The sequence below is a fragment of the Phocoena phocoena genome, chromosome X (assembly GCF_963924675.1).
Source record: "Phocoena phocoena chromosome X, mPhoPho1.1, whole genome shotgun sequence".
In the NCBI taxonomy this organism is placed as follows: Eukaryota; Metazoa; Chordata; class Mammalia; order Artiodactyla; family Phocoenidae; genus Phocoena; species Phocoena phocoena.
This window is the reverse complement of record NC_089240.1, coordinates 125,778,699-125,786,206: the sequence shown is the minus strand read 5'-3', so window position 1 is coordinate 125,786,206 and position 7,508 is coordinate 125,778,699.

Here is a 7,508-nt window from a genome sequence, read left to right as displayed (position 1 = left end):
GTATCGGGAGTCTGAACAATATGATAATACAAGTCTCCTTCTTGTCCCAGTGTCCACTGCTTCCAGCACCGCTGTCCTCAGGCAGGGACCCTCATGGGGTCCACACTGCCACACTTTAGGGGCCCTCCAGTTCAGCAAAGCCAGCTGCTGGACCTCCTTCTTCCACCAGAGGCACGGACCCCTCCCTCCCCTGGACCTCCTGCACTTTGTGTCATAGTTCCACCCTCTGGGCAGGTCCAGTCTTCCTGGAGTCTGAGAAACCTGGGTTGAAATCCCGGCATCCCCACACCCTTGCTTCTGTCTTTGAGCCTCTTCATCTGCATCTGTAAAACTGGATGGTCATAATAGCACTAGGATCATTACGAGGCCTGAACGCAACGATTGCTATAAAGTGTCTGGCACAGAAGTGGGCCTTGACAAATGGTAGTCCCGGGGCTGCTGGAGGGCAGGGGCTGGATCTTCTTTGCTCACCGCCCCATCGAGCTCCGAAGCCTCTCAGACAGCCTGGTGCGAGTAGGCATTCCCGGGAAAGGCGCTGAGTGAGCTGGGCAGGGCTGGGCTTGCAGGCTGCTGCTGGGGAAGGGAGGGAGGCTGACCAGTGTGGGGTAGTAGTTCAAAAGTCCCCACCACCGAGACCAGTTGGGTCCCTTTTAGAGCTGGGTGTGGAGAACTGCCTTCCTGGGAGCTGAACCCACAGACAGGAATCAGCGTGCTTGGCTGTCCCCCTAGTTCAGTGGCATCCACAAGATGGCTGCTTCTGGAGGGCTGGGCAGCCGGGGCTGGAGCTCAGGCAGCCTTGAAGCCCCACTGCAATTTGCCTAGTGACCCAGATTTGTGGCCAGGAGCCGGTCTAACTCCCAGCTGGTTTGGCTGGAGCCAGGGTTCCCAGTTTTAGCAAATAAAAATGCAGGATGCACAGTTAAATTTAAGTGTCAGATAAACAATGAATAATTTTGTAGTATAAGTATGTTCCATACCATCTTTGGGACATACTTACACTACAACACTATTTATTGTTTCTCTGAAAATCCCATGTAACTGGACTCCCTGCATTTTCCCTGGCAAACCTAGCTGGAGCTTGTCCAGCCGCTGGGGATTGGAAGGGACTCAACCTTGGGGGAGTGGAGAGGGAGGGGACTGCTCCCACCCAAGGCACTTTGAATTGATGTCAGAACAATGGCATGGGTTGTTCTGTTTTTCTTTGCATAGAAAAAGAGCATTCCATGTCACTCAAAAGAAAACAGAGCGGTGGATTGCAGCTCTGCCTTGCTCCACTGATGTTGACCCGGAACATGCCTGGATTCTGAAAGGGATATTGACTCTTAGACAAGTGGCTCTTTCATCTTTCTCTGCACCACGCCTTCTCATGGTTGGTGCCCACCACCCCGTGGCCTGTTTGAAATACACTCGGGATGGGATGCGCAGTGGCCATTTGCCTCTCCAGAGGTCCCTGTTCTGCTGGGCTATTTGGATGCTCCAAGTACAAAGGCCAGTGGGTCAAGTGGCTTGAGCGGTGGACTACGGAACAGATATTGAAAAACAAAGAAGGGTAGTTCAGTTTCCCGAGTACCTCTGAAGCATCGGACCTTTTATGTCACATAACTTCTTCACAGCAACTCTGAGAGGCCATGCCATTATTCCCATTTTACAGATGGGGAAACTGAGGCCCAGACAGGGAAAAGCCTTGTGTGGTGTCATACAGCAAGCACGTGGTGAGGCTGTGGTTCAGACTCCGTTCTCTCCGAATCCAGTGCCTAAACTCTTCCCCCTCCAACCCCCTGCCCTGTGACCCTTCTGCCTGCCACCTTGCTCAATCCCTGCTCCAGGCCTCAGTTTCCCCGTTTGGTAAGTGAGGGGGGGATAGACGAGGTGATCCCTGAGGTCTGTGCAGAGATTGTCTTTTCACTCACCGTTTTCATGCATTCGCTGGTGGCAGGAAAGAGACTTCTCAGGATATTGTCCTTTGTCTCAGAGCAAAAAGACTGACCAACATTCATATTGCAGAACTTGGCCAGTAACACCCCGTCCCCCATAGCATGGGCCTGGTGGCCGTATAAACACACTGAAGGTCAAGGGCTCACAGCACTTCGCATGCAGGCTGCAGGCCACTGCAGAAAACCCTTGGTCTTCAGGCCTGAGTAGGAATGCAGCAGTAGGATTAGCTATGTGCCCAAAATACTGTGCACATAACCCACACGTAACTCATGAGACATGGGCCCGGCCTCTTCACCTGGACTCCACTCCCCCAGACATCATGAGGATGCAGGAAAAAGCAGGTCTGAGACGACTTGCTCTGCGCTCCCCTCCCAGACCCGCTCTGACCCAGCAAGTGGCCAAGATGCCTCATAGATGCTGCCAAAGCACCTGCCAGTTGGCGGCTGTGCAGCGGCGTGACTGGCGTTGGCTGGGGCTGGGGACCGGAAGCGACGCTGTTTCTCAGTGGGGGCAGCGTTGTGGTCTCAGGAGTTCAAGGCTTTCCCTTCTAACAGGGAAGAGCAAGTCTGACTCCATATGAGATCTGCTCCTTTTACTTTAACCCTTTGTGCTTTATTGCCTGTGCTTAGCCATGCTGGCTCTGCACCTTTTGTAAGAGGATGTTGCCCATAGCCTGAAATATACAGGATAGCCCATTCTCAGGACTCTGACCTTTAAGAGTCCATTCATATAGAGATACGAAGTTGTAGAACAGAGAATAACATTTTTTCTGTTGGAGGTTTACAGGAACATCGTGACCTGACCTATGTGGACGGCGGCAGGAACGAAGGATTCCAGCACCCAGAAGTCTGCCGCAACCAACCTTTCCCCTCCCTCACCTTGCCTTTAAGCAGCCGCATAGCACAGGGAGATCAGCTCGGTGCTTTGTGACCGCCTGGAGGGGTGGGATAGGGAGGGTGGGAGGGAGGGAGACGCAAGAGGGAAGAGATATGGGAACATTATGTATATGTATAACTGATTCACTTTGTTATAAAGCAGAAACTAACACACCATTGTAAAGCAATTATACACCAATAAAGATGTTAAAAAAAAAAAAAGCTTGGGGTAATAAAGTTTCTACCTAAAAAAAAAAAAAATGCTTTGCCGAACCCCTTTGAGAATTGGGGGGGGTTTGGGGCCAGGAGCCACCTGTCTTCTTGCATGACCCCGTAATAAACCTTTCTCTGCTCCGAACTCTGGCATTTCGGTTTGCTTGGCCTCACTGTGCGTCTGGCACACGAACCTGCGTTCCGTTAACACCCCTTCCTCTTGCCCTGGCTGACTCGCCCCATTCTTCAAGGGCCAGCTCAGGAATCGTTTCCTTCCCTGCCCTCACCTGCTCACCCAGGCAGAGTCGGCACCCTCCTGTGTGTCCCCCCAGTACTCCGTGCCTGTTGCTCTCGGAGTGATTTCACTGTCACTCAGCACGTCTCGCCCACTGGGCTGCGAAGGTGGAGTCCACATCTATCTCATCTTGTTGTCCTGGAGTGGCCTTCTCCCAGCTCTAAGTGTGACAGGCTTATTACTTTCAAGTCTTAGCTTAAATGTCATTTCCTCTGAGAGGCCTTCATTGACCTCCCTGGCTAAAACCCACCCCACCCTGGTTCTTCTTTTTTCAATGTCTACACAGCACTGCTCGCTACTGAAATCAAGTCGTGTATTTGGTTTTCACGGAGGTGACATTCACATAACCATCTTAACCTGTACAGTTCAGTGGCAGTTAGTATATTCACAGTGCTGTGCAACCATCGCCTCTACCTAGTTCCAAGATATTCTCATCACCCCAAAAGGAAACCCAATCCCCATTAGCAGTCACTCTCCATTACCCCCTCCCCCAGCCCCCGGAAACCAGTATCTGCTATCTGTCTATGGATTTGCCCATTCTGGACATTACACATAAATGGCATCACGCAACACGTGGCCTTCTGTGTCTGGCTACTTTCGCTCAGCATAACGCTTTCAGGGTTCCTCCATGTTGTAGCAGGTGTTACTACTTCATTCCTTTTCATGGCTGAATTATACTCCATTGTATGTGTCTAACACGTTTTGCTTTCCCAGTCACCAGCGGATGGACTTCTGGGTTGTTTTCACCTTTTGGGTATTGTGAAATATGCTGCTATGAACATTGGTGCACAGGTTTTTGGTGTGAACATCTGTTTTCAATTATTTTAGGTCTAGAGCTAGGAGTAGAATTGCTGGCTCAAATGATGACTCAATGTTTAACTTTTTGAACAACTGCCGAACTGTCTTCCAAAGCGGCTGCACCCTTTCACCTTCCCACCAGAAACGCACAAGCTCTGCAATTTCTCCACATCCTTGCTGACAGTTGTTATTATTTGTCATTTTGATTAGAGTCATGCTGTGGGTGTGAAGTAGTATCTCATTGTGGTATTTTTTAATATAAATTTATTTATTTTATTTATGTATTTTTGGCTGCGTTGGGTCTACGTTGCTGCGCACGGGCTTTCTCTAGTTGCGGCGAGCGGGGGCTACTCTTCGTTGTGGTGCGCGGGCTTCTCTTTGCGGTGGCTTCTCTTTGCTGTGGAGCACGGGCTCCAGGCGTGCAGGCTTCAGTAGTTGTAGCTTGAGGGCTCCGTGGCATGTGGGATCTTCCCAGACCAGGGCTCGAACCTGTGTCCCCTGCATTGACAGGTGGATTCTTAACCACTGCGCCACCACAATGGGGAAGCCCACTGTGGTATTTTTAAATTTCTTCTTGTCCTTTCCTCCCGAATGTGGGATTCACGAGGTCAGGGGTCACGCCTGGCCTGGCCTTTCCTATATCCAGTTCCTATCCCTGGCACGTGGGAGGTTCTCAACACATGGAGGTCAAGTCAATGCATGAGTGAAATCGTTCTTGCTGAATCCTCAGCTCACAGCCCAGGGCCTGGCACAGAGAAGGCCAGTAGTGGCTGTGTGTTGCATGCCCTGACCCAGTGGCCCCAGGATGTGGTCTGGCTCCCAGGGGAAGGGGCTCTCAAGGACCACCCAAAGGGAAGGGCCCCAGCCATGTGGGTTGTGGCTCGGAGAAGTGGTCCTGCCTCCATGGGACCTGGAGTAACAAGGCAGGGACTGGAGCTGGGGCTCAGCCCATGACAAGGATCCCTGTTGCAAGTGAGGGTTTGCAAGGAGGTGAGTAAGCAAGGCCGCGGCACCCCAGGAACACTGGCTCACAAGCTGACGGCTCCTTGGCAGTCCCCCTTCGTAACTCCTCCCGTAGCAGCCCCTTGGGAAGTTCCTTCTAGCCTGGCCTCCCCACCCCATGTTTTTTTTTTTTTTTGTGGTACGCGGGCCTCTCACTGCTGTGGCCTCTCCCGCCGCGGGGCACAGGCCTCGGACGCGCAGGCCCAGCGGCCATGGCCCACGGGCCCAGCCGCTCCACGGCATGTGGGATCCTCCCGGACCGGGGCACGAACCCGCGTCCCCCGCATCGGCAGGCGGACTCCCAACCACTGCGCCACCAGGGAAGCCCCCCACCCCATGTTGCCCTTTGGGATTTGAAGACCAGGCTCTGGGCTATCAGCCTGCGGAGACTGAACCTCTTCAGATGCAACTCCTGGTAATTATCTCTCAGCTGCAGCCACAGGGATGGGGGGCTCCTCTCACTGCCTGGTGGGAGAAGTGTAATAGGGAAGAACAAATCTGACTCCATATTCAATTGCTTTCCATACTTTAACCTTCTTCTGTTGCTTTTGCTACAAGTTAAGAATGCTGCCTCTAGCCTGAAATATACAGCATAGACCATTCTCAAGGCTCTGACCTTTTCCATTCATACAGAGATAAAAAGTTGCAGAACAGAGAATACCATTTGTCTTGTTGGAGGTTTGCCAGGAACATCATGACTTGACCTACTTGGACAGCTGCAAGAACAAAGGAGTCTAACACCAAGAAGTTTGCAGCAACCAACCACGCCCCCTCTCCTTTTAATATAGAAGAAGCCTGAATTCTAACTTGGGGAAGATGGTTCTTCGGGACACGAGTCCACCATCTTCTCGGTCTGCTGGCTTTCCGAATAAAGTCGATATTCTTTGCCCCAGCAACTCGTCTCTCGATTTATTGGCCTGTTGTGTGGTGAGTAGTTCAAGCTTGGACTCGGTAACAGTTTCTCCAAAAGTTAAGCACATAGAGTTACCCTGTGACCCAGCAATTCCACCCCTGGGTTTATACCCAAAGAATTGAAGATAGATGTTCGAGCAAAAACGTGTGCACAAATGTTCATAACACCATTATTCACAATAGCCAAAAGGCAGAAACAACCCCAATGTCCATCAATGTATGAATGTATAAAATGTGGTATTTTATTAAACTAGTAAAACATGAAATCAGTATGTTGTACACCTGAAACTAATATAATATGTCAATTATATCTAAATTTTAAAAAAAGTAATAAAGTATTGATCCATGCTACACCATGGATCAACCTTGAAAGCATTATACTAAGTAAAAGAAATCAGATATAAAAGCCACTTAATGTATGATTCCATTTAAATGAAATGTCCAAAATAGAGACGGAAAGTAGATTACTGGCTGCCAAGGCCTGGGGGTAGGATGGGGACTAATGGCTTAATGGACACAGGGTTTCCTTTTGGGGTGATGGAAATGTTTTAAAAATAGGTAGAGATGTTAGTTGGACAACACTGTGAATATACTAAATGCCACTGATTTTTTTTTTTTTTGGCTACACCACGCTGCATATACTGATAGGATCTTATTTCCCCGACCAGGGATCGAACCCACGTCCCCTGCAGTGGAAGCGCAGAGTCTTAACCGCTGGACCGCCAGGGAAGTCCCATTGATTTCTTTTATTTTATTTTTTGTATTTATTTATTTATTTTTGCGGTACGCGGGCCTCTCGCCGTTGTGGCCTCTCCCGTTGCGGAGCACAGGCTCCGGACGCGCAGGCTCAGTGGCCATGGCTCACGGGCCCAGCCGCTCCGCGGCATGTGGGATCTTCCCGGACCGGGGCACGAACCCGTGTCCCCTGCCTCGGCAGGCAGACTCTCAACCACTGCGCCACCAGGGAAGCCCCACTGATTTATTTTAAATGGTTAATTTTATGTCATATGAATTTCGCCTCTATCTAAAAAAAAAAAAAAGCAGTCTTCTCTACCCAAAGCCCCTTTAGCCTCAGGGTTGCAGGTCGTCATCAGGCCTCCGTTTCAGGTGAAGGCAAGAACATGGTGGGCAGCCTCATGCCAGGAATCACCGGACTTTGGCATAAGAGCCCGCTCAGGCCCTGTCACCCTGCTAACAGCTCAGGCCCATGGAGCCTCCCCGACCACGGCTTCCTGGCCTTTGTCCATCACCTCAACTGGCAACGTCACTATGCCCACTTTTAAAAATTTAAACAAGTAGGAAAGTTATTAACTCATAACGGGAAGTCCAAAGGTAGGGCAGGCCCCACAGTATCATCAAGCACTCCGATTTTTCTGCCCCTCTTTGCTGTCAGCCATAGCACTCATCCAAAGGCCGACTCCCCTGGGGTCCCTGATATGACAGCGGATAGCGATTCTGGCTCCGTGAATTCTTGTTTG